Genomic DNA, 26331 nt, shown 5'->3' on the forward strand with positions numbered 1-26331 from the left:
ATGCCATATGTTTTATAGATCAGCCATGGCATGCATACAAATAAGTGAGATCTGAACCATTACAAGTATCTGTAAGTTACAAAAACAACTGTCAAAAAAAGGCAAGTTATTCCTTGTGGCTACATATCCAAAGGTCATCTTGAAGGGTGCCCAAGATGCCAACCCCTCATATGTCTTTTGCCATATCTGGGAGTTTAAAGGAGAAAAGAATCACCAAAAATGCCAAGAGCACACTGAGTAATTTGACGCTGAATGAACACATTGGCAACTAGACATCCCCAGAGTTCAGCTTGAGGCTCTATCCAGTGGCAACATTTGGTTCCTGAGAGTCTTGCTTGTACTCATTCTTTCACCTCATTCATTCAACAGATACTCATTGAGCACCTCTACCTCATGGCCTGAACTATGTTCCATGGATAAAAGGACAAATAAATCTCTTCTCAAGAGGCTCTTACTCCACAAGAGGAAACATGTACTTAGGTAATAAAGTGTAACAGGCACAAAGAGAGAGGAAAACTCTCAGTTTCAAGGACCCCAGGAGTCTTCCAAGAGGAAGTGAGCCTGAGCTAAGTGTTGAACTATTTCAACACTTTCAACAATGTTACAGGTCAACAATCTCAGAATGCATCTGGTAGAAAGCAATGCATGACAATGGACAAGTGAGACATAGAAAGAAGAACTAAGGAATCATCTTTGTTTCAAAAATGTTAGAGTTCTTAGGGATGGTTGGGGACAGGATCTAGCAGGTATAGATGCTCCATTGTGTACGTCCATGGATGCTTCCACCCAGTGTTATTTAATTTTATTCTTCCAGCAGTCCTCAAGGTATGTTTAGTAAAGACACTCTCTCTTTTGAAGATAGGGAAAGGAGGACACAGAGAGATTCAGTATCTTGCCTTGGATCTTCACATAGTAGATTATTAAATTAGACTACAAGCCATGGACTCAAAAGTTTACAGAATATATAAAAATTCCAGTTGAATGCTGTTTGGAGCCAGACCAAGAGACATAAATTCTTAGATATAGAAATCTGATGAAAGAAAAATTACTGTTCATAGGGTGAAATATAATAAGATTGATGTAGCAGATAAAATACAAAACTGAAATATGGGATAGAAATTCATCAGGGAGAGAAGAATAAGCACATCTTTACAGGGAGAAAATAAATAGATTCATAGAAGTCAAAGTCATTAATGTGTGGTCAGAGTTAGCTCTCTTGAGATACACTGGACTCATCAAAGCACTTTGCAGGGCTGGACAAATATTTGCAGGATGCCTATGAGATACAAAACTTTACATCTTTACTTTAGAAACCTTCTTTAATTTACCTTCATAACAAATCAATAAGCTTCCCTATTATCTCATCCATGAAATGGGAGTGAATCCAGGTTGAAAGATAAAACACATGTCACACACATACATATCACAGTGTTCAGAAAAGTAGTTCAGTTCAGTTCAGTCGCAGTACGCCAGGCCTCCCTGTCCATCACCAACTCCCGGAATTCACCCAAACCCATGTCCATCGAGTCAGTGATGCCATCCAACCATCTTATCCTCTGTTGTCCCCTTCTCCTCCTTCCCCCAATCCCTGCCAGTATCAGAGTCTTTTCCAGTGAGTCAACTCTTTGCATGAGGTGGCCAAAGTATTGGAGTTTCAGCTTTAGCATCAGTCTTTCCAATGAACACCCAGGACTGATCTCCTTTAGAATGAGTAGAGAGACCATTGGAGAAGGCAATGGCACCCCACTCCAGTATTCTCCCCCAGGGACGGGGGAGCCTGGCGGGCTGCCGTCTATGGGGTCGCACAGAGTCGGACACGACTGAAGCGACTTAGCAGCAGCAGCAGTGGCAGAGAGACCATTAACTCATATCACCTTCATTTTATAGGTAAAGAAACTCAGGCTTGGGAGAGACTGGATCCCTTGCCTTCAGTCATGTAGCTAGAGGAGACAAAGCATATTTTAAGCCAGGTATATCTGTTTCATTTTTTCACAGCCTTTCAAGTCATACAAACTCCATCCATTAGTGTTAAACTGAGGCAGAACTGTTTAATAGACATGTAAGTACTCAATGAAATGAGAATACTAAAACTCTATTGTTTGATTATTTCCCTCTCCATAATATATCTTCATTTCAGGAATCTGGGGCTTCCTGAAATCCTGACCTGTTCTGATTCTTTAAAATTATAGATTGATAGATGATAGGTAGATAGACAGATAGATACATGGATTATTAGACATTTCTACTTCAATATGATTTACTGCCACACCTGACTTCTTCTAGGTTCTTTGTATCCTAAAGCTTTTCTGTTTGTATAATTAACAAGTATACACTTTTAGATGATTTCAGAAACCACTGAACAGGTGAGGCATCAGAAAGTCCCTGAAGTCATCACAATCTTACTACATCCTTTGATTTAGCAAAAACCAAACCATATGCAAACATCAAAAGACTGTAAAATCATCAGGCTTCACAGAAGTTCCAAAGTAATAAAATGAGCCCATTTCAATGCAAGAAGAATGACCCCTATTTAAGAAGAGTTTTAAAAATTAAGTACAGTCATATGGCTTTAGTCTGTCAGAGCAGTAGTCAAATGAAAATATATTTAAAGAGCAGTTCTGGCCTCTGGGGTAGATATACCTGTGAGAGCCATCATCTCTTTAATAACTTTGCTATATTTCTTCACCACATTATTGAAAAGTGTTTAATGAACAGTTTCCCTCAGAGAAGATACCAGATTCTCAGAAGCAGTTGCCATGAGAGATACTCTTTAAAGACTGATGAAATTACGGTTATTCTTTTATATTTCTTCCTGGAGTGATTGAAATTGTGGTGATTTCATTTTTTTCCCCTTTAGAGGTATGTTTTCTGCTTATAAAAATAGTAAGCATTCATGGTATATAATGTAAAATTAAGCAGTCTAAAGAACAGTCGAGATCAATGTGATTCTATCGTACAAACACAGAGGGTAACTAAATATTAGGGTTTTTTGACTTTTTAAACTTGAATTCCTACATGATTTTTGTATGAGTAAGAGCAAATAAAAATACATCAATTACATTTGGATCCTGCTTCAATTTTTGTAGCCCACTTTTTAAAAATTGTATCATTCTCTCATATAAATCATATTCTTCTTGTAAACCAGAAAGCAATCGCCTAGATATATCAATTTTCTCCAGTGTGCAGTGATCTTTTCCACTCACACCTAACACTTCCTCCCATTCATAACTCTGGTGTCCTTAGGCAGCTATTGTCCCTTTTCAGCCTCCTTTGTGCCATGCTGGTGTCACCTCTCTTCCTCCAGCACAACCCGTGATTCCATGTGTTGGCATTAATGTCAAAGACCCAAGAATCAATTCACCCATCCAATTACTGGCTCTGTGATTTGGGGTAAGTCACTGAAGCTTTCAAGGCCTCCATATTTTTTATCCACAATATAGAAGATTTAAAGATAAACCACCTGAGTTTAAAGATAAAGATTTAAAACCTAAAGGGCATACCACAGAGATAGGCACGGAGTAGATCACTGGTTCACATTAACTTACATGGTAGCTAATATTGAAGAGAAGTAATGGGAAATGTTACATTGAGAGAGGTAGTTATGATAAAGTTTCTTCAAAAACAGCCAACACAGACTTTTTATCAGTTATCTTTTCAAATAACAGCAGTTTGGCTTTTAGTAATTTCAAAAGTTCTGCTGAAAATTTCCTTCATAAATTGCCTCTCTCCTATTTCTACTGACAACTTTATTTTCTTTTTTGGTAGATTATTTCTTTATACTTTTTGCTCTTTTCATGTGCTGGGGTTTAAATGTATTTCTTATGATTTACAGCTATTGTTTTTGAAATATACATATTTTTTTTCCCTTCAGGTTAGTCAAATATTTTTATTATCCCACTTTGATTCCTCTATTGAGGTTTTCCCTGGAGGAGGAAATGGCAACCCACTCCAGTATTCTTGCCTGGAAACTTACATGAACAGAGGAGCTTGGTGAACTACAGTCCATGGGGGTCCCAAAGAGTTGGACAGGACTGAGCGACTGAAAAAGGAGAAAAGGAAAGATATACCCATTTAAATGCAGAGTTTTAATGACCAGAAAGGAGAGATAAGAAAGCCTTCCTCAGCAATCAATGCAAAGAAATCTCTTCAAGAAAATTAGAGATACCAAGGGAAAATTTCACACAAAGATGGGCACAATAAAGGACAGAAAGCAGAATATATTAAGAAGAGGTGGCAAGAATACACAGAAGAACTATACAAAAAAGATCTTCATGACCCAGATAACCACAATGGTGTGATCACTAATCTAGAGCCAAACATCCTGGAATGTGAAGTCAAGTGAGCCTTAGGAAGCATCACTACAGACAAAGCTAGTGGAGGTAATGGAATTCCAGTTGAGCTGTTTCAAATCCTAAAAGATGATGCTGTGAAAGTGCTACACTCAAGATGCCAGCAAATTTGGAAAACTCAGCAGTGGCCACAGGACTGGGAAAGGTCACTTTTCATTCCAATCACTAAGAAAGGCAATGCCAAAGAATGCTCAAACTACCACACAATTGCACTCATCTCACATGCTAGCAAAGTAATGCTCAAAATTCTTCAAGCCAGGCTTCAACAGTACATGAACTGTGAACTTCCAGATGTTCAAGCTGGATTAGAAAAGGCAGAGGAACCAGAGATCAAATTGCCAACATCCATTGGATCATTGAAAAACCAAGTGTTCCAGAAAAACATCTATTTCTGCTTTATTGACTATACCAAAGCCTTTAACTGTGTGGATCACAATAAACTGTGGAAAATTCTGAAAGAAATGGGAATACCAGACCACCTGACTTGCCTACTGAGAAATCTGTATGCAGGTCAAGAAGAACAGTTAGAACTGGACATGGAACAAAAGACTGGTTCCAAATTGGGAAAAAGAATACCTCAAGGCTGTATATTATCACCCTGCTTATTTAACTTATATGCAGAAGTACATCATGCAAAATGTCAGGCTGGATGAATCACAAGCTGGAATCAAAACTGCCAGGAGAAATATCAATAACCACAGATATGCAGATGACACCACCCTTATGGCAGAAAACAAAGGGGAACTAAAGAGCCTCTTGATGAAAGTGAAAGAAGAGAATGAAAAAGGTGGCTTAAAACTCAACATTCAGAAAACTAAGATCATGGCATCTGGTCCCATCACTTCATGGCAAATAGATGGGGGAAAATAACAGAAAGTGAAAGACTTTATTCTTTTGGGCTCCATATTCACTGCCAGTGGTGGCTGAAGCCATGAAATTAAAAGATTCTTACTCCTTGGAAGAAAAGTTATGACTAACCTAGACAGCATACTAAAAAGCAGAGACATTACATTGCCAACAAAGGTACATCTTGTCAAAGCTATAGTTTTTCCAGTAGTCATGTATGGATGTGAGAGTTGGACTATAAAGAAAGCTGAGTGCTAAAGAATTGATGCTTTTGAACTGTGGTGTTGGAGAAGACTCTTGAGAGTCCTCTGAGACTGCAAGTAGGATCCAAACAGTCCATCCTAAAGGAAATCAGTCCTGAGTGTTCATTGGAAGGACTGATGCTGAAGCTGAAACTCCAATACTTTGGCCACCTGATGAGAAAAACCAACTCACTGGAAAAGACCCTGATGCTAGGAAAGACTGAAGGCTGGGGGAGAAGGGAACGACAGAGGATGAGATTGCTGGATGGCATCACTGACTCAATGGGCATGAGTTTGAGTAAACTCCAGGAGTTGGTGATGAACAGGGAAGCCTGGCGTGCTGTAGTCCATGGGGTCACAAAGAGTCGGACAGGACTGAGCAACTGAGCAGAACTGACTGAGTGACTGAGCACACACACATTAATATTTTAGCTATAATCTCTTTACATTATTTTTCACTGGTTTCAGTAGAAATTACAATGTACATCTTAACCATCTATGTGGACTTACTATTTTACTGCATGCATGCATGCTAATTCGCTTCAGTCATGTCTGATTCTTTGCAACGCTATGGGCTATACCCTGCTGGATTCCTCTATCCATGGGATTCTCCAGACAAGAACACTAGAGTGGGGTGCCATGCCTTCCTCCAGGGGGTCTTCCTGACCTAGGGGTCTAACAAGTGTCTCTTATGTCTCCTGCATTGGTAGGCAGGTTCTTTACCACTAGTGCCATCTGGAAAGCCCCTAATATTTTACTACCTCATGTAAAAATGGTAGAAACCTTCCAATATAGTTCAATTCATCACCACCAATCTTTGTAGTATGATTATTATACACATAATACTAATAACCATTACAACCACCATACTACAGTGCTATAATTATTTTTTTTAATAGTAGCTTTTTTTTTAAATTAAGAAAAGAACAAATTCCTACCCCTCAAAGATTTTGGTGGTTTTTATGTGCATATGGGGGCATTCATGCTCTTGCCCTCCTTTCCAAGAACTCCCCTATCATTTATCATGGTCCTGCCAGCTTGAACTTTGTCCTTTGACACCTCATGCAAGTAAGGCTCAGCTTTGTGTGCAGGAGATCCATGCAACCTGAGTACAGAGCAGTAGAGGGTACCTTCCAGCCTGATGCTGCCAACTTAACACATCTCACTCTTGTTTCTCCATGTTTGCTCCCTAGAGGTTCTAAATAGTTGTATTTTTCACATTATTTGTCTACATTTTGTCTACATTATCATTTATACTTATAGGGTTAGTCTTATTAAGCTTTTCTATCATGACTAGAAATCAGATTTCTGTTTTGACTCCTGAATTTTTTCTTCCTCCATCCCCTCATTGCTTGTGTTCCACTGAGGAATCGCATTCCTGTACATGGAAGAACTTTTCTTCACTCAAGCGTATATGGTGAGATGATTTGGGAGAATGGCATTGAAACATGTATAATATCATGTAAGAATCGAATTGCCAGTCTATGTCCAATGCAGGATATAGCACGCTTGAGGCTGGTACACGGGGATGACCCAGAGAGATGTTGTGGGGAGGGGGGTGGGAGGGGGGTTCATGTTTGGGAACGCATGTACTCCCGTGGTGGATTCATGTCAATGTATGGCAAAACCAATACAGAATTGTAAAGTAAAATTTAAAAATAAATAAATTGAAAAAAAAAAAGCGTATATGAGGCTTTCTTTCCTACTACAGTCTTTAAGCAAAATACTTGAATGTGGCTCTAAGAATAATAGCTGCAATTTACTGAGTCTAATCCACTCTAACTCTCCTAAAATGGAAGAAAATAAACAGAGCTTATTCTTCATGTAAAAAAAGAATGTTTCTCCTTGTTTTTATCCATGCTGTTCTCTTCAGAGCCAACTGTTACTTCAACATTCTCTTCTGTTTTACTTCCCCAAATGGGCTCTTCTTCTCTTACCAAGATGAGCCTATAGTCCAGGGCCTTTCTTTTATTGAACCCAAAGGCTATTCATAAATATATAGTTTCCATGGTCTTCATTAATGTTCAGTCACCATTTTCTATTTTTTAAAAATTATTAGCTCTGGATTGGACTGATTTCAGTTCAGTCGCTCAGGCATTTCTGACTCTTGAGGAAAATCTCTGAGAACATGAACGATTCACCAGTGTACCTGCTCCTAAGATCATCTCTTTTTAAATTCTGATCAGTTCTCATTTCTCCAAAGACTACACACAGATTGCCAACAGGCACATGAAAAAAATGCTCAACATCGCTAATTAGTAGAGAAATGTAAACAAAACTTCATTGAGATACCACATCACAGCAGTCAGAATGGCCACCAAAAAGTCTACAAATAGTAAATGCTGAAGAGTGTTGGTGGGAATGTAAATTGGTGCCGCCACTATAGAGGACAGTATGGAGCTTCCTTAAAAAACTAAAAATAGAGCTACCGTATGACCCTGCAATGCCACTCCTGGGCATACATAAAAGGAAACTCTAATTTGAAAAGATACATGAGACCCGACATTCACAGCAGCACTGTTTACAATAGCCAAGACATGGAAACAACCTACATGTCCATAATAGATGAATGGATAAAGATGTGATACATACACACAATGGAATATTGCTCAACCACAAAAAGGAATTAAATAATGCCATTCCACTTGTAGCAACATGGATGGACCTAGAGATCATTGTATTAAGTAAGAGAAGTCAGAGACAAATGCCATATGATGTCACTCATAGGTAGAATCCCCGTCCCCCAAAAAAGATACAAAGAACTTATCCATAAAACATAAACACATTCACAGACATAGAAAACAAACTTATAATTACTGAAAGGAAAAGGAAGGGAAGGGATAAATTAGGAGTTTGGAATTAACAGATACACACTACTATATATAAAATATAGGACTTACTGTGTAGCACAGGAAACTATATTCAATATCTTATAATACCCTATAATAGAAAAAGATCTGAAAAAAATATGCATATATGCATATGCACTTGAAACTGACACATCATTGTAAGTTAACTTCAATTTAAAAAAGGAAAAGAAAAAATATTCTGGTCAGTTTTGCTCCAATCTGTAGTTGAAATTTATTTATTGAAATATTTTGGAAAAGAAGAGGCAAATAAGAGTTGGTAACTAAAATTGATCAGCATAAGAGAGTTAGAACATGAGACACTAGAATATATAACTAGGTAGTCAATATATTGAATTCAGGAAATATATTTGAATCCTGTATCTAGAGATGTGTGCGTGCACACTCAGTCACTCAGTCATATCCGAACCTTTTGTGACCCCATGAACTGTAGACCACCAGGTCCTCTCCATGGGATTCCCCAGGCAAGAATACTGGAGAGGCTTGCCATTTCCTCCTCCAGGGGATCTTCCCGACCCAGGAATCAAACCCACATATCTTCATTGGCAGGCAGATTCTTTACCACTGAGTCACCTAGAAAGTCCATGGGCCATAATAAGTGTTCAATAATTATTTATTGAGGACTGATATTTAAGTTTGTAAATGACAATGTCTTTGTTCAAACAATTTACCTATGACTCATTTTAAAAATGGTTTTATTTAACTTGTCTAGGAAGAGAGACTAAACATTTGCATCGTGACCTTGGAAATGGCCTCCAACTAGAGAAAAATAATTCTGTGATTTGTGTTTCTAGGTTGAAACGTGGTTGAAAGGGCCCTTCTTGGCACACCATAGTAAGTCTTTGCATATATCTACTGTAACACTTCAAACTGATTTGTGATCATTCATCTGGTTGTCCCCTCCATCAAACTGTGAGTTCCTGGAGGATGAAAGCAGTGCTGTCCTCATTTCCCCAATGGTCATTATGTTTGCCACACACAGTGGAAACTCAGAAAATGGTAAATAGGTGTGACATGTGTGACATTTTGTTCCTAAATGAATGGTTTGCTTAGTATGCTAATTATCAGTAAGAGCTTTTTTAAAGGACATATTAATATGCCAAATTAGACTTCTATTCAGTTTATACAGTTTCAGCATTTATTTATTAGTTGCCTTCTAAGGCTTCCCAGGAGGCTGTGGGTAGAGAAATTGCCTGCAATGCAGGAGACACAGGTTTGATCTCCAGGTCAGGAAGATCCCCTGGACGAGGGCACAACAAACTCCGATATTCTTGCCTGGAGAATCCCAGGACAGAGGAGCCTGTCTGGTTATAGTCCATAAAGTCACAAAAAGTCAGACATGACAAGCAGCTGAGCACACACCCTAGGGCTTAGGCATGGAGAAGGGCCAGAAGAGGCAAACATGAGAGAACTTACATTGGAATGGTTAGCTTCTGTTGTCTGTTTGCACATTAAGCAAAGCACAGCACAGGAAATAAGGCTTCCATAAACTGGAATATAGTTCTGTGCTTCTTAAGATTAATATAGTTTTAAAATTTTAATTCAAAAGAATTTTCATTTCTACTTAAAACAATTACTGGTAAAGTTACACAAGCAGATGACACCCTCTGGCTTAGACATTCTGAGCAGAACTATTTTCCCTATCTACTTTCGATACACAGCCAATAGTAGATGAGGAATGGTTGTCTACCACATGCTGCCCTAGTCAGCTATGCTAGAACAGTTTCCAAAATAAAACGGTAACATCTAAATTTTACCATAAAATGAGCCACATGGAGTCAGACACATATTTGCCACTTATTAGAATTTCTCTGGTGGCTCAGTCAGTAAAGAATCTGCCTGTAATGCAGGAGACCTGGGTTTGATACTTGGGTCAGGAAGATCCCCTGGGGAAGGAAATGACAACCCACCTCAGTATTCTTGCCTGGAGAATCCCATGGACAGAGGAACCTGGTGGGCTACAGTCCAGGGAATTCCAAGAGTCAGACACAACTTAGTGACTAAACTACCATGAAGGAATTTGGTGTCTCCTCTTATTTCTGGAATTTAGTAAAACAAAATGGATTTAGACACTTTTCTCACTTTATACATTCTTTATCCACTGAGCCTCCTGGGACGCCTGCTAAAGTGAGTGAAGATTGTCCATGATTTTAGGATCACCAAATTGCATAGAAGAATGGTTAGTTGTTAGAGTTCCTAAGGCCCTCTTCTTTAAAAAGGGAAAGAAGTAGCTCCAGTTTTGTCAACTCAAAGAAGTAGAAATACATTTGATATGGCAGCATCAAACAAAAACAGTGAGGAGAGAGACATCAGAATAGGAAGCCCTAGAGGAGAATTGGGCTGTGCTTATATTTTCTAGACTCAACAACACAGCAAAATGTAAAGTAACACAAGTGAAATTCTTCATCACCATTTTCATTATTTCTCTATTCTAGGTCTATTGCATTGTTTTCATCTGGACAATTTCAATAACCTCTTAGTTCCTTGTCAGCAACCTCATCTTCCTCCAAAGGACCACCAGAGTGAACCGATAATGCTGTTTGTGTGCTCAAATTCTTGCAACGACTCTCTCTGAGAACAAAGTCCAAAGTCAGCGGGGTGTTTCACTCTCCTTAAACATTCCTCCTTTTTAAGTGCTTTAAAATAACCTTAATAACTAGTGTAACAACTATATTCTAGGCATCCTGTTGGGACATTTTAAAGGCCATATTTAAAAGCCCTTTTCCTGTTTCTCTATGCTCCCAGAACTTCCTGCACAGGTGTGTTTTTTCTGCATAAACAATATCACACAAAATGTCTAGCCATGGCTGGATAAATTAGGGGCCACCAAGTTCCAAGGCAATTTACGTGAGAATCTTAGCGCTGCCTTGAAATCAAAGTCACTTGTTTGTATTTAACAAGCTGTGCAGTGAAAGAAATGTGATGAAATTTGGCACAGAATTTGGAATGGAATGTTTTTTTCACCCAAATGATCACTAGATGCAGTAAAACCAGAAAACTCATTTTTTTTTTTTTTTTGTAAGACAAAGTAATGGGAGATTTGTTTTTCAGCCTAATGCTAATTTTCTGACCCCAAATGACCAAATCACTTTATAGGAATAATGAAATTGTTCAGTGGAATTTTGTTATGCTGGGAAATGATATTAATGTGCAGTCCAAGAATAAAATCGACTTTCTGTAAATACAGAGAATTGGTTCACTCTAAAGGGATATTTTTAAAAAGATAAAATGACAGCAACCCAAGACAGTTTTTAAATGCCACAGTATAATTAATCTGAGCACTTTTTCTATTTAAAAATGTCGTCTTGAGAAAATTTGGATTAGATACCCACAATTATATTTTAGTATATTTTTCTTTACATTTACTTGTACACCTTGAATGGAAAGAATCTGTGTTCATTTGTTCCCTAATCCCATGAGTCATCCCCAAACAATCAAATACTACCGTTCTTGTCTTGCAAATATGAGCCGGAAAAGACCAGTTTGCACCCAAAGTAATTTCTCAAAAAATTTTTACTTGTTCGTAAGCCTGTGTGAACTAAGACTCTGTTTCCACCTACTCCAAAATCTGGAGGCAGTGGCTTCAGTATTGACCTAGACCCTCCAGGTATGCTATTGACCCCTTCTCTTCTGATACTTAGGCATCCTCTTTTTTTTCTAAGCACCTCTGTCCCACGTCTTTGGCTTTTAACTTCTTCCATTTCTTCTTGTAAAACATATTCCCATCAAGGGTACCATTGAGCCTGGTGTTGCTATAATAAATGTAATTGCTGATTCTCCATCTTCCATACACATTTGACTCAGTGGATCACTCCCTCCTCTTTAATAGTCTCTGACTTGCTGCCCATTGCTTCTGGATCTTGTTTTATGGATCCACCACATTTCCTTGACTTAGTCTTGGACATCTTCTCTCTTCTAAATAGATTCACTTCTTTCATGATCTCATCAATCTTATGACATTAAGATCCCTCAATACACTGATGTCTCCCCAAATGATAAGTCTCAGCCATGGATCCTTCACCTGAACTTCTGTCTCCAGGTGTCTGCTTAAACATCCATACTTGAGTGTCTAATCAATACACTAAAATGAATGTCTTCCAGGCAGAACTCTTGCTCAACTCCTCCAGTTCCATGTGGGAACCGCCAGTATTCCTGTTGCTTCTGCTGTCCATGACCTCTCTGTTACTCTCACACTCCACATCAGATCTATCAGAGGCCCATACTGCCATTGAAATATATCTGACATCTTATTACCTCCACTGCTACCAAATTGTAACAAGACAATATCATCCCTGACATGGATTATTGAAACGCCTTCGAAGTTGTCTTCTTGTTTCTGTCTTTGTCAACTCTTTCGTGCCTATTACCCAATCTTTTATTCTTGACACTGAAATCGAGCTAGTCTCATTAAAGTATAAGTTATATCACATCACTTTCTTTCTTATACACCTTCTGTAACTTTCTATGTGAAAGCCAAAATCACTTACAACAGCCTACAGTTTCAGACACAATATTTAGACATGCCCCACTCATTTTATAGAGTTCAATTCAGTTCAGTCACTCAGTCATGTCTAACACTTTGCGACCCCATGGATTGCAGCACACCAAGCCTCCCTGTCCATCACCAGCTCCCAGAGTTTACTCAAACTCATGTTTATCAAGTCAGTGATGCCATCCAACCGTCTCATCTGCTGTCGTCCCCTTCTCCTCCTGCCTTCAATCTTTCCCAGCATCAAGGTCCTTTCAAACAAGTCAGTTCTTCACATTAGCTGGCCAAAGTATTGGAGTTTCTGCCTCAGAATCGGTCCTTCCAATGAATATTCAGGACTGATTTCCTTTAGGATGGATTGGTTGGATCTCCTTGCAGTCCAAGGGATTCTAAAGAGTTCAAAAGCATCAATTTTTCAGTACTCAGCTTTTTTTATAGTCCAACTCTCACATCCATACATGATTACTGGAAAAACCATAGCTCTGACTAGTTGGACCTTTGTTGGCAAAGTGATGTCTCTGCTTTTTAGTATGCTGTCTAGTATGTATTACTTTGCTGGCATGTGAGATGAGTGCAATTGTGCGGTAGTTTGAGCATTCTTTGGCATTGCCTTTCTTTGGGAGTGGAATGAAAACTGACCTTTTCCGGTCCTGTGGCCACTAGTGTGTTTTCCAAATTTGCTGGCATATTGAGTGCAACACTTTCACAGCTTCATCTTTTAGGATTTGAAATAGCTCAACTGGAATCTCATCACCTCCACTACCTTTGTTTGTAGTGATGCTTCCTAAGGCCTACTTGACTTCACATTCCAGGACATCTGGCTCTAGGTGAGTGATCACACCATTGTGGTTATCTAGGTCATAAAGATCTTTTTTTGTTTAGTTCTTCTGTGTATTCTTGCCACCTTGTCTTAATAGCTTCTTCTTCTGTTAGGTCCATACAATTTCTGTCCTTTATTGTGCCCATCTTTGCATGAAATTTTCCCTTTGTATCTCTAATTTACTTGAAGAGATCTCTAGTCTTTCCCATTCTATCATTTCCCTCTATTTATTTGCATTGATCCCTGAAGAAGTCTTTCATATTTCTCCTTGTTATTCTTTGGAACTCTGCTTTCAAATAGATATCTCTTTCCTTTTCTCCTATGCCTTTCTCATCTTTTCTTTTCTCAGCTATTTGTAAGGCCTCCTCAGACAACCATTTTGCCTTCTTATATCTCTTTTTCTTGGGGATGGTCTTGATCACTGCCTCCTGTACAATGTCACAAACCTCCATCCATAGTTCTTCAGCCACTCTGTCTATCAGATCTAATCCCTTGAGTCTATTTGTCACTTCCACTGTGTAGTCATAAGGGATTTGATTTAGGTCATACTCGAATGGTTTAGTGGTTTTCCCTACTTTCTTTAATTTAAGTCTGAATTTGACTGTAAGAATTTCATGATCTGAGCCACAGTCAGCTCCCAGTCCTATTTTTGCTGACTGTCTAGAGCTTCTCCATCTTTGGCTTCAAAAAGTATAATCAATCTGATTTCACTATTGACCATCTGGTGATGTCCATGTGTAGAGTCTTCTCTTGTGTTGTTGGAAGAGGGTGTTTTCTTTGCCAAGTGCATTCATTCTCTTGGCAAAACTCTGTTAGCCAAACTCTGGAGAAGGGAATGGCAAACCACTTCAGTATTCTTGCCTTGAGAACCCCATGAACAGTATGAAAAGGAAAAAAAGATAGGACATGAAAGATGAACTCCCCAGGTTGGTAGATGTCCAATATGCTACTGGAGATCAGTGGAGAAATAGCTCCAGAAAGAATGAAGAGATGGAGCCAAAGCAAAAACAATACCCAGTTGTGGGTGTGACTGGTGATAGAAGCAAGGTCCGATGCTATAAAGAACAATATTACATAGGAACCTGGAATATTAGGTCCATGAATCCAGGCAAATTTGGAGTGGTCAAACAGGAGATGGCAAGAGTGAATCAGTGACATTTTAGGAATCAGCAAACTAAAATGGACTGGAAAGGGTGAATTTAACTCAGATGACCATTATATATACTACTGTGGGCAAGAATCCCTCAGAAGAAATGGAGTAGCCCTCATAGTCAACAAAAGAGTCCGAAATGCAGTACTTGGATACAATCTCAAAAACGACAGAATCATCTCTGTTCGTTTCCAAACCATTCAATATCACAATAATCCAAGTCTATGTCCCAACCAGTAATGCTGAAGAAGCTGAAGTTGAACAGTTCTATGAAGACCTTCTAGAACCAGAATCAAAAAAGATGTCCTTTTCATTATAGGGGACTGGAATGCAAAAGTAGGAATTCAAGAGATACTTGGAATAACAGGCAAATTTGGCCTTGGATTTCATATAACTCCCATCTCAAACCCTTCACTGGTGCACACCAGCTGGCTCTCTGTTTTTCAAGCCTGTGTGTTCCACTCTTCCAAGAACCCTTGCGCTTGCTATCTTTTCTCCTGGGTCCTTCCTACCAGCCATTTCCACACCATGTTTCTCTCTCTCTTACCTCCCTCTTGTCCTCTCAAATATCACCTTCTTTCTGTGATCCTTCATTTACTATGCTTTTAGAATGAGAATCTTTCCAGCACTACTTATTTAATAATTATACAATAAAATAGTAAAATATTAATTTCAACACAAATGTTAAGATTAGTAAACATAGAATTAAACCCAGGAAACTAAAGTCTGGAGAAAAAAAAAGAGAGAGAGAGAGAAAGAGAGAAGAAGGAGAGAGACAACACAGCTTCATGAGTCAGAAAGTCCTCAGGACTTTACTTCTGACCATCCTGACAACCAAAATAAAAATGGTAACAGAATCATTTGAGTGGCTTCTCAATGTCCATAGAGATAAATCATGACAGTTCATAAGAGGAGGAAAAATTTTACCCACCAATTAGCTCCGAAAGAAATTTCTTACATGAAACTTCTTCAAAGGAATTCAAGCAAAGTTGGGGGTGGTGAAAATTACCATATCTCAATATGAAATGTAAGTGTGAACCTAAGGAAGCACTTTTTCTTGTTTCTTCAATGAAAGTATAGGGTATAATACCAAAGTACAACTAAGCGAAATTCATTTCACTGAGGAGAAAATCGTGTTCTTTACAATGCTTCTTTTCCATCTCCCTAGACTCCCAGCCCAAAGCTCATCCAGGAAAATAATGAGTACAGAGTGTCCCCTAAACATTCCACTGTCCAAAGGATCTTTTCAACTCCTGCCCATTCCCTCAGGCCTATTCACTATCCAGCACTTTCGTTTTGTTATTTATTGAACCTCATTAAGCAACAGGTACTCAGAAAATATTATGTCAGTATTTCTGAACTTATTTGCAAATAGAAAAACTTTTGATATTTTCTTGTGTTTTGCTTATTATGTTGAGAAAAAAGAAAGACCTGATTTACTTCTCTGGTAACCTGAGATGCCAGAGAGAGAGTGTGATTATCGTGAAGATACATGGCTGAACGAAAACTGGAGCTGGGGGCAGGGAGGGAGGCACTGTCCCTCCCCCATCCTCACTTCCTCCCTTCCCAGCCTCTCTCTCTGGCTTCTCGGCATATCTGCTCCTTCTCCTTCATCTTTACAGATGTCCTCATCCATCCTCTATTCAATACTTCATCTGTTTCCTCAAACAACATGTGGAGTTTGAGCCAGGGTCTCAGCAGAGCTTCCTGGCATCCTGCCAATGGTCACTGTCTCAGTATTTCTTGACTCAAAGCCACAGGAAACAGTTTACCTATTTGAACAAGAATTCATAGATCATTTATTTCTGGTATGCTTTGACCCATTTTTGGTTCAGCTGTGACCAGTAGGATTATAAATAGAGATATAAGCTTCAAAGTCTGCCTATATGCCAAAAAGATATTCTTTTTTCTAAACTTTTTATTTTATATTGGAGCATAAGCAATTTACAATATTGTGATAGTTTCAGATGCACAGCAAAGTGATTAAGTCATGCATATGCATGTATTCATTCTTCCCCAAACTCCACTCCCATCCAGGCTGCCACATAACAATAAAAGAGTTCCCTGTGCTATGCAGTTGGCCCTTGTTAATTCATTTTTATTATGATAGTGTGTATATGTTGACCTCAAACTCCCTCACTATCCCCTCCCCCCACCATTCCTCCAGTAACCATAAGATTGTTTTCTATGTCTGTGACTCTATTTCTGTTTTGCCAATAAGTTAATTTGTATTTTTAGATTCCACGTGTAAGTGTTATATGATTTTGTCTTTCTCATTCTGACTTACTTCATAACCTATAGGTACATCGATGTTGCTTCAAATGGCATTATTTCATTCTTTTTATGTCTGAGTAGTGAATCAAGATTGCCAGGAGAAATATCAATAACCTCAGATATGCAGATGACACCACCCTTATGGCAGAAAGTGAAGAGGAACTAAAAAGCCTCTTGATGAAAGTGAAAGAGGAAAGTGAAAAAATTGGCTTAAAGCTCAACATTCAGATATCAACTAATATCATGGCATCCGGTCCCATCACTTCATGGGAAATAGATGGGGAAACAGTGTCAGACTTTATTTTGGGGGGCTCTGAAATCACTGCAGATGGTGACTGCAGCCATGAAATTAAAAGACACTGACTCCTTGGAAGAAAAGTTATGACCAACCTAGATAGCATATTAAAAAGCAGAGACATTACTTTGCCAACAAAGGTCCATCTAGTCAAGGCTACGGTTTTCCCAGTGGTCATGTATGGATGTGAGAGTTGGACTGTGAAAAAAAGCTGAACACCGAAAAATTGATGCTTTTGAACTGTGGTGTTGGAGAAGACTCTTGAGAGTCCCTTGGACCGCAAGGATGTCCAACCAGTCCATCCTAGAGGAGATCAGTCCTGGGTGTTCATTGGAGGGACTGATGTTGAAGCTGAAACTCCAATACTTTGGCCACCTCATGTGAAGAGCTGACTCATTTGAAAAGACCCCAATGCTGGGGAAGATTGAAGGCAGAAGGAGAAAGGGACAACAGAGGATGAGATGGTTAGATGGCATCACTGACTCAATGGACATGAGTTTAGGTAAACTCCGGGAGTTGGTGATGGACAGGGAGGCCTGGCATGCTGGGGTCTATGGTGTCCAAAGGGGTCGCAAGTGTCGGACATGACTGAGCAACTGAACTGAACTGAACTGAATATTCATTTGTGTACCACATATTTATCCATTCCTCTGTCAATGGCCATCTAGGTTTCTTCCATGTCTTGGCTCTTATGAATAGTGCTGCAGTGAACATTGAGGTGCCTGTATCCTTTCAGGCCATGTTTTTTCTCTGTATATATGCTCAGGAGTGGAATTGCAGGATCATATGGTAGCTTTGGGGCTTCCCTAATGGTGCAGTCAGTAAAAAATCTGCCTGCAATGCAGGAGACCCAGGAAAAGAGGGTTTGATTCCTGGGTCAGGAAAATCTCCTGGAGGAAGGTATGGTAACCCACTCCAGTATTCTTGCCTGGAGAAACCCATGGACTGAGGAGCCTGGCGGGCCACAGTCCAAAGAATCGCAGAGTCAGATATGACTGAGCAACTAAGTATGCGCACATGCTTGGTAGCTCTATTTTTAATTTTTTAAGGAAGCTCCATAACAAGACAGTATTTTTGAAATAAATTTTGTGGGAGAGGCATTGATCCACATCATCAAGCTTTCTCCCAAAAGAGGGGCCAGTGAAACTGTGAACAGATAGATCCTGTGACCTGGAATCTGAGGACAAAAGAACCTTTCAGTCATTCCAATGTTACTGTGAATTAAACTGCTGTCAATTTTATCTATGCACAAGGTATTCTTTAATAGAAATAATCAAGTATTACCCTACTGATGCTCATTTATCAATTTTTTTGTAATGAAATATTGTTTAATCCACCCTGTCATATCTTGGAACCATTGTGCTGATGTAGAGAAATAGGTCATATTTGAATAACTGGATCTCTTTTTCATTTGACTCTTTGTTCAAACTAATCTTTTTGTTTTCAAATCATTATAAATCATAGCAGAAATTTTTCATAAAAAATATAATATGAGAAGAAACCAATTGCAATTTGTAAAAAAGAATATATTGAATATATTTATCTCAATTATATCTATTATCAGAGGGTAACTGTCACTGCAAATCTTTCTGAGCTCACTTTATCTTGGAAAAATGAAAAAAGAAATTGGTAGCTTAGGAAAGCTTCCCAGTCCAAAAATATAGAGGAAAACTAATTTTGATTTTGATCACAAAAAATGTCAACAAACTCATACCTCATAAGTTCAGTCCAACTTAGGCAACTGCTTCACTCTCTCAAAACCATTCTTCCAGAGTTTTAACCAAAATGTACCCTATTAAATCCACTGCTGAAAGCAGCAGTAACAGTGTTTCTGTTCAAGTATTAGACACCTTAGGCTTCCAAATAAACCCCTCATTCTGGATGATGATGATGACTGTATTGCTTCACCACCAAATAAATAGAGTCAACTGCCAAGTTATTACTGGCTCCACACAGCCTCTTCAAACCACGCGCAAGACTGAAAGAGCCTACTTTGAAACTATCCATATGGGGAAAAAATGAAGCTAGAGAATCATTCAGTGATAACACAACCCCAAACCTAAATTGCATTCAGGAAATTCATTTTGATACAAAGTGCTATTTGATAGGGGAATAAAATCTGGGAACAGATTAGTTGATAAGGAGAAAAGACAAGCATGCTTAGCTTGAGCCAAACTACAGATGTATCCAATTAGCAGGACCAGCGTTTTTGGTAGTGTTTGTCTTTTTTTCTCTCAATACATCTACCACCAACCAGTCTCTTGTTTCTGCAGGTTGTTCATTGCCCCATTTTTCTCTCATTGGTGACTTACTTTCCTTGGTTTCAGAGCAAAACATCATGTCAACTATCTATATATTGATTAGATTTCATTGTAATCAATGAAGTCTCTTCACGAGAGATTTTCAGCCTAAGTTTTATACTTAATTGCACAAAGAAAGATGCTGTTAGCTTTTCAAGAAATGTCCAGTATTAGCATATAAAAGGGAAAAAGTGATGAGTATCTGAAAGTCATAGGATGTGATAATGTTATTTATTTACTATGGGAAGTGCTAAATGGGGCATGCTACGCAAATGATCTCTTAAGTCTTACAACCATCCTCCCTCTTTCCTACATTCCTCCTAGTGGAGGAATCTGAGGCTTAAAAAAGATGGAAGTAACTTCAGTTCAGTTCAGTCACTTAGTAGCGTCTGACTCTTTGTGACCCCATGGACTGCAGCATGCCAGACTTCCCTGTCCATCACCAACTCCTGAAACTTGCTCAAACTCATGCCCATTGAGTCGGTGATGCCATCCAAATCCAGGAGGTAGCAGGTCCAAAATTTGAACCTTAGTTTATCTGACTCCATAGCCTCTAGTCTTCCATCATCCAATGACTGCAATAGTCTTCTAGCTGCTATCCTCTAGTCTTTAACCCCTTAATTTACCCTTCACACTGTCATGTGAAAACACTATTTCATGTCTGACCATTTTAGACTCAATTCCTTAAAATCCACCAGTGATTCCTAACATTTGTGTGCCCTTAACTTATCACACTGAAGAACTGACACTTTTGAAATGTGGTGTTGGAGAAGACTCTTGACAGTCCCTTGGACTGCAAGGAGATCCAAACAGTCCATTCTGAAGGAGATCAGCCCTGGGATTTCTTTCGAAGGAATGATGCTAAAGCTGAAACTCCAGTACTTTGGCTACCTCATGCGAAGAGTTGACTCATTGGAAAAGACTCTGATGTTGGGAGGGATTGGGGGCAGGAGGAGAAGGGGACGACAGAGGATGAGATGGCTGGATGGCATCACCGACTCAATGGATATGAGTTTGGGTGAATTCCGGGAGTTGGCAATGGACAGGGAGGCCTGGCGTGCTGCAATTCATGGGGTCGCAGAGTCGGACACTACTAAGCGACTGAACTGAACTGAAACTAACTTATCACGCAAGGCCATGTACAAGTGAGCTCTCTTCTGATCCACTGGACCATTTCTTCACAGGTGTAAAAAACAGACCCTTATCCTCTTATACCTCTGGCCCCTAGGTATTAAGATCATTAAATTAAATTGATGCCTACTCTTTATCAGGATTTTAAGAGATGTTATTGACCACATGGCCTCCCACATAAGAGTAGAGTAATAGTCCCAACCAAGTCTGACTATAGCTTCAATATTAACATATCTTCACAAGAACCATCTGAATAATTTCAAGATGCTTCACAATCCAGCAGTGTAAACACACTTATTGGTGTGCCATAGGAGGAGGTATTGCTGTATTAGGAGAGACTCCAAGCCTGTGCACTGAGATATTCCTAAACCCATCTTTCCCAGTGACATAGTCTCATCCTTTAATATTCCAGACAGGAAACAACTATACTCCAAGAAATTCCATGACCAACCTTGAAAACCCTAACTATAAATACCCCACATATAAGGAACTATATATATATTTTTTTACCTTTCACATATCTAGGCACATTTAGGTTTAAAGCTAGGTTTGTTAAAAACTTAATTTAATTAATCCAGGAGAAAAGATACAATTATGATATAGATGTCTGGTCATTTAAAGCCATTTTCCTATTTATTCCCTGGTGGCTCAGCTGGTAAAGAATCTGCTTGCAGCGCAGGAGACCTGGGTTGGGAAGATCCTATGAAGCAGGGAACAGCTACCCACTCCACGATTCTGGCCTGGAGAATTCCATGGACTGTATAGTCCATATGGTCACGAAGAGTTGGGCACAGCTGAGTGACTTTCACTTTACTCCTGCTTATGGAGTATTTCCCTACAGGAAATAGTGGAGGGAACAAAGTTTTCTACCCCTTCAGACACCACTTTTAAAAGTAGACTTCCATATGCATATCAATGATATTTTAAAACACCTCCTTCAAGTCCTTTATACTTGTTAGTCTTGAACTACATGGAATTCTCCATAATCTGTATAGTCTCTGGATGGCTTTCATCTGTCCATGCCTTCACTGGTAACTGTTTTCTCTCTCAGGAATGCCCTTCTTATCTTCTTCATTCTTTAAGATTATATTCAAGCATGATCTCTTTAAAGAAGCTTTTTCTGAACCTCAGAATAGGCCAATGGTTAAATCTTTGTATTCCTGAGTAATTTATGCTTCTTAACCATATGTTATTTTGTTGAAATACTCCACTTATGTGTCCATTTTCCTCAAAAATGACAAGCTCTGTAGATGAAGGGATGCTAGTTGAGCTGATTATGGAGTGATACAAATTGGGATAGGATCTTAGCTCCACTACTTGCTAGGTTGTGACATTAAACTTCTGTGTACCATGGAAAACTTGTCTGCAAATAATTTTACTTGCTATTCTCTAGACATAATACTGTAGAGCATTGACAAAATAATATTAATAAAACCCTAAAATAGCATCTAGAATGTAATAATATAAGTTGGAAAAGTGTTCAGTTCAGTTCAGTCACTCAGTCGTGTCCAACTCTTTGTGACCCCATAAAACGCAGCACGTCAGGCCTCCCTGTCCATCACCAAATCCCAGAGTTCACTCAGATTCATGTCGATTGAGTCAGTGATGCCATCCAGCCATCTCATCCTCGGTCGTCCCCTTCTCCTCCTGTCCCGAATCCCTCCCATCATCAAAGCCTTTTTCAATGAGTCAACTCTTCACATGAGGTGGCCCAAGTACTGGAGTTTCAGCTTTAGCATCATTCCTTCCAAAGAAATCCCAGGGCTCATCTCCTTCAGAATGGACTGGTTGGATCTCCTTGCAGTCCAAGGGACTCTCAAGAGTCTTCTCCAACACCACAGTTCAAACGCATCAATTCTTCGGCGCTCAGCCTTCTTCACAGTCCAACTCTCACATCCATACATGACTACTGGAAAAACCATAGCCTTGACTAGACGGACCTTAGTCAGCAAAGTAGTGTGTCTGCTTTTGAATATGCTATCTAGGTTGGTCATAACTTTTCTTCCAAGGAGTAAGCGTCTTTTAATTTCATGGCTGCAGTCACCATCTGCAGTGATTTTGGAGCCCAAAAAACTAAAGTCTGACACTGTTTCTGCGTCTATTTGCCATGAAGTGATGGGACTGGATGCTATGATCTTCGTTTTCTGAATGTTGAGCTTTAAGCCATCTTTTTCACTCTCCTCTTTCACTTTCATCAAGAAGCTTTTTAGTTCTTCTTCACTTTCTGCCACAAGGGTGGTGTCATCTGCATAATCTGTTCAAGAAGAAACTTTTTATGGTTGACAGTTGGGTCTGTTCTGTTTGTAGCTTGCTTTGTTTGCATGGTTTAATTTCAGCAATCTTACTTGAAAATGCAAGTTATCAATAATTCTTTTGTCTCCTCTATCTCCCATTATTTTCTGAAATTATTCTGTTTCCTGAAATCCCATGGGATTTAAACAGAATGCCTTGTCCCTGGACCAGTTTTAGTGGAGTCCGAGGTCTTTTCTTCTATCATATAGGCTCAGGGACCTGATTTGTCATCTAAAAGAGTCATATTAACCAGTTTCATGGACTAAGATATAATCATATTAACAACAGGTAAACTATACAGAGGGCTTAATATGTATAAGCTACTGTGCTAACAAGGTCACATGAAATACTATATTTGTCTTCACTATCATCCTATGAGGCAGTTTGCTCATGGTAACCCAGTTAGTTCAATCCTCCTGTGAAATCTATGCTTTAACCACTACATTCCATTACCTAACTATATATTTTCAAGATTATCATTTTAATGACTTCAATGAGAAGAATAATTATTCTGTAGACCAGTTCCTTAAGCATATGTCCTCTCTATATTTTCTACTTGGAGCTAATCTTCATGGGGCTTCCCTAGTGGCTCAGATGGTAAGAATCTCCCTGCAATACATGAGACCCGGTTTAATCCCTAGTCGGGAAGACCCCCTGGAGAGGGGAAATGGCTACCCACTCTAGTATTCTTGCCTGAAGAATTTCGGGGACAGAGGAGCCTGGTGGGCTATAGTACATGGGGTCACAAAGAGTTGAACATAACTGAGCAACCAACACTTAACACTAACACTACATGAAGATGTTAACATCACAGGTTCTTCATTTTTCCTTTGGCCATAATGCATGGTTTATGAGATCTCAGTTCCCCAAGGAGGGATTAAACCCAGGCCACAGCAATGAAAGCCCAGAAGCATGGAATCCTAACCACTAGACCACCAGGATCACAATAAACTGTGGAAAATTCTGAAAGACATGAGAATACCAGACCACCTAACCTGCCTCTTGAGAAATCTGTATGCAGGTCAGGAGGCAACAGTTAGAACTGAACATGGAACAACAGACTGGTTCCAAATAGGAATAGGAGTACATCAAGGCTGTATATTGTCACCCAGCTTATTTAACTTATATGCAGAGTACATCATGAGAAACGCTTGACTGGAAGAAACACAAGCTGGAATCAAGATTGCCGGGAGAAATATCAATAACCGCAGATATGCAGATGACACCACCCTTATGGCAGAAAGTGAAGAGGAGCTAAAAAGCCTCTTGATGAAAGTGAAAGAGGAGAGTGAAGAAGTTGGCTTAAAGCTCAACACTCAGAAAACGAAGATCATGGCATCCAGTCCCATGACTTCATGGGAAATAGATGGGGAAATGGTGGAAACAGTGTCAGACTTTATTTTGGGGGGACTCCAAAATCACTGCAGATGGTGACTGCAGCCATGAAATTAAAAGATGCTTACTCCTTGTAAGAAAAGTTATGACCAACCTAGATAGTATATTCAAAAGCAGAAACATTACTTTGCCGACTAAGGTCCGTCTAGTCAAGACTATGGTTTTTCCTGTGGTCATGTATGGATGTGAGAGTTGGACTGTGGAGAAGGCTGAGTGCTGAAGAATTGATGCTTTTGAACTGTGGTGTTGGAGAAGACTCTTGAGGGTCCCTTGGACTGCAAGGAGATCCAACCAGTCCATTCTGAAGGAGATGAGCCCTGGGATTTCTTTGGAAGGAATGATGCTAAAGCTGAAGCTCCAGTACTTTGAACACCTCATGCGAAGAGTTGACTCATTGGAAAAGACTCTGATGCTGGGAGAGATTGGGGGCAGGAGAAGAAGGGGACGACCAAGGATGAGATGGCTAGATGGCATCATGGACTCGATTGACGTGAGTCTGAGTGAACTCTGGGATTTGGTGATGGACAGGGAGGCCTGGCATGCTGCAATTCATGGGGTCGCAAAGAGTCGGACATGACTGAGCGACTGAACTGAACTGAACTGAACTGAGACCACCAGGAAACTCCTTAAAATCATAGATTCTGTGATGAGCATGGGATTTGATATTTTGTATCTAATATTTAGATACTCTGAATTACAGAGTATCCAGGAACTAGACTAACTGGAAGTACACCTATTACAAGGTTAGCAAGGCCAAACAGTTTAAGTATTTTGCATTTGTAGTAAAAATTTCTTCCATACTAGAATATTTACAGGAGGAAATGCTGATATTTGCTTCCCAGTCAATAATCTATTTTTCTTCTCATGTGTTAGGGCCATAAGCTATTTTAGGTCGCTGAAAACTAACCCTTTGGTCGTTTTGAGTTAGTACTTTTAAGGTGACTTTTACTAAGTCTCCTTAGGCCATTACAGGATGAGAAGGAAATGTGGCAAGGTGGTACACATTCCAGGCTCTGAAAGCAGCCCATTCCACCCCTGCTCTGTGGCCATGAGCAAGTTACCTCCAAACCATAATTAACATGTTTTAAAACGGGTATCAGTCCTGGGTGTTCATTGGAAGGACTGATGCTAAAGCTGAAACTCCAGTACTTTGGCCACCTCATGCGAAGAGTTGACTCATTGGAAAAGACTCTGATGCTGGGAGGGATTGGGAGCAGGAGGAGAAGGGAACGACCGAGGATGAGATGGCTGGATGGCATCACAGACTCGATGCACATGAGTTTGAGTGAACACCGGGAGTTGGTGATGGACAGGGACGCCTGGCATGCTGCAATTCATGGGGTCGCAAAGAGTCAGACACGACTGAGCTACTGAACTGAACTGAACTGAAAATGGGTATGAGATTACCCATTTCATGGTATTTTTAAAATAATCACAGAAACATTGAAAGAATAATTGTCTAGAACAGGGAGAACACTTAATGAATAACACCTCTTGATGACACTGTTGTTGCTAGCCTTGTTTTCATACATATTACATTGTAACTCTTAAAAGAAAACCATATACTTTCTACCACCAATGCCTGAAAACCGTTTTATCTCCAGGCTCAAGGCTCCGCCCGCTGAGAAATCTTTCATTTTTCACAGAGGGTAGCAAATATTTGTAGCTTAGTTGTTTATTAGCTTATTGCCTGCCTATAGAATTTTAGGAGTTGGACAGCTTTCTTTTATTTTATCCTCTTTTTCATGCCCAAGTAGACAATATTTCTGCTGGTGTAACATCCTTACAAACCCTGTAGGTCTTCTGTGTATGTTTGGGGATTCACTCTCATAAATTAGAGACTCCTCCACAAAATAATCCCAACTCATCTCTATCTATCCG

The sequence above is a fragment of the Oryx dammah genome, unplaced genomic scaffold (genome assembly GCF_014754425.2).
Source record: "Oryx dammah isolate SB20612 unplaced genomic scaffold, SCBI_Odam_1.1 HiC_scaffold_27, whole genome shotgun sequence".
In the NCBI taxonomy this organism is placed as follows: domain Eukaryota; kingdom Metazoa; phylum Chordata; class Mammalia; order Artiodactyla; family Bovidae; genus Oryx; species Oryx dammah.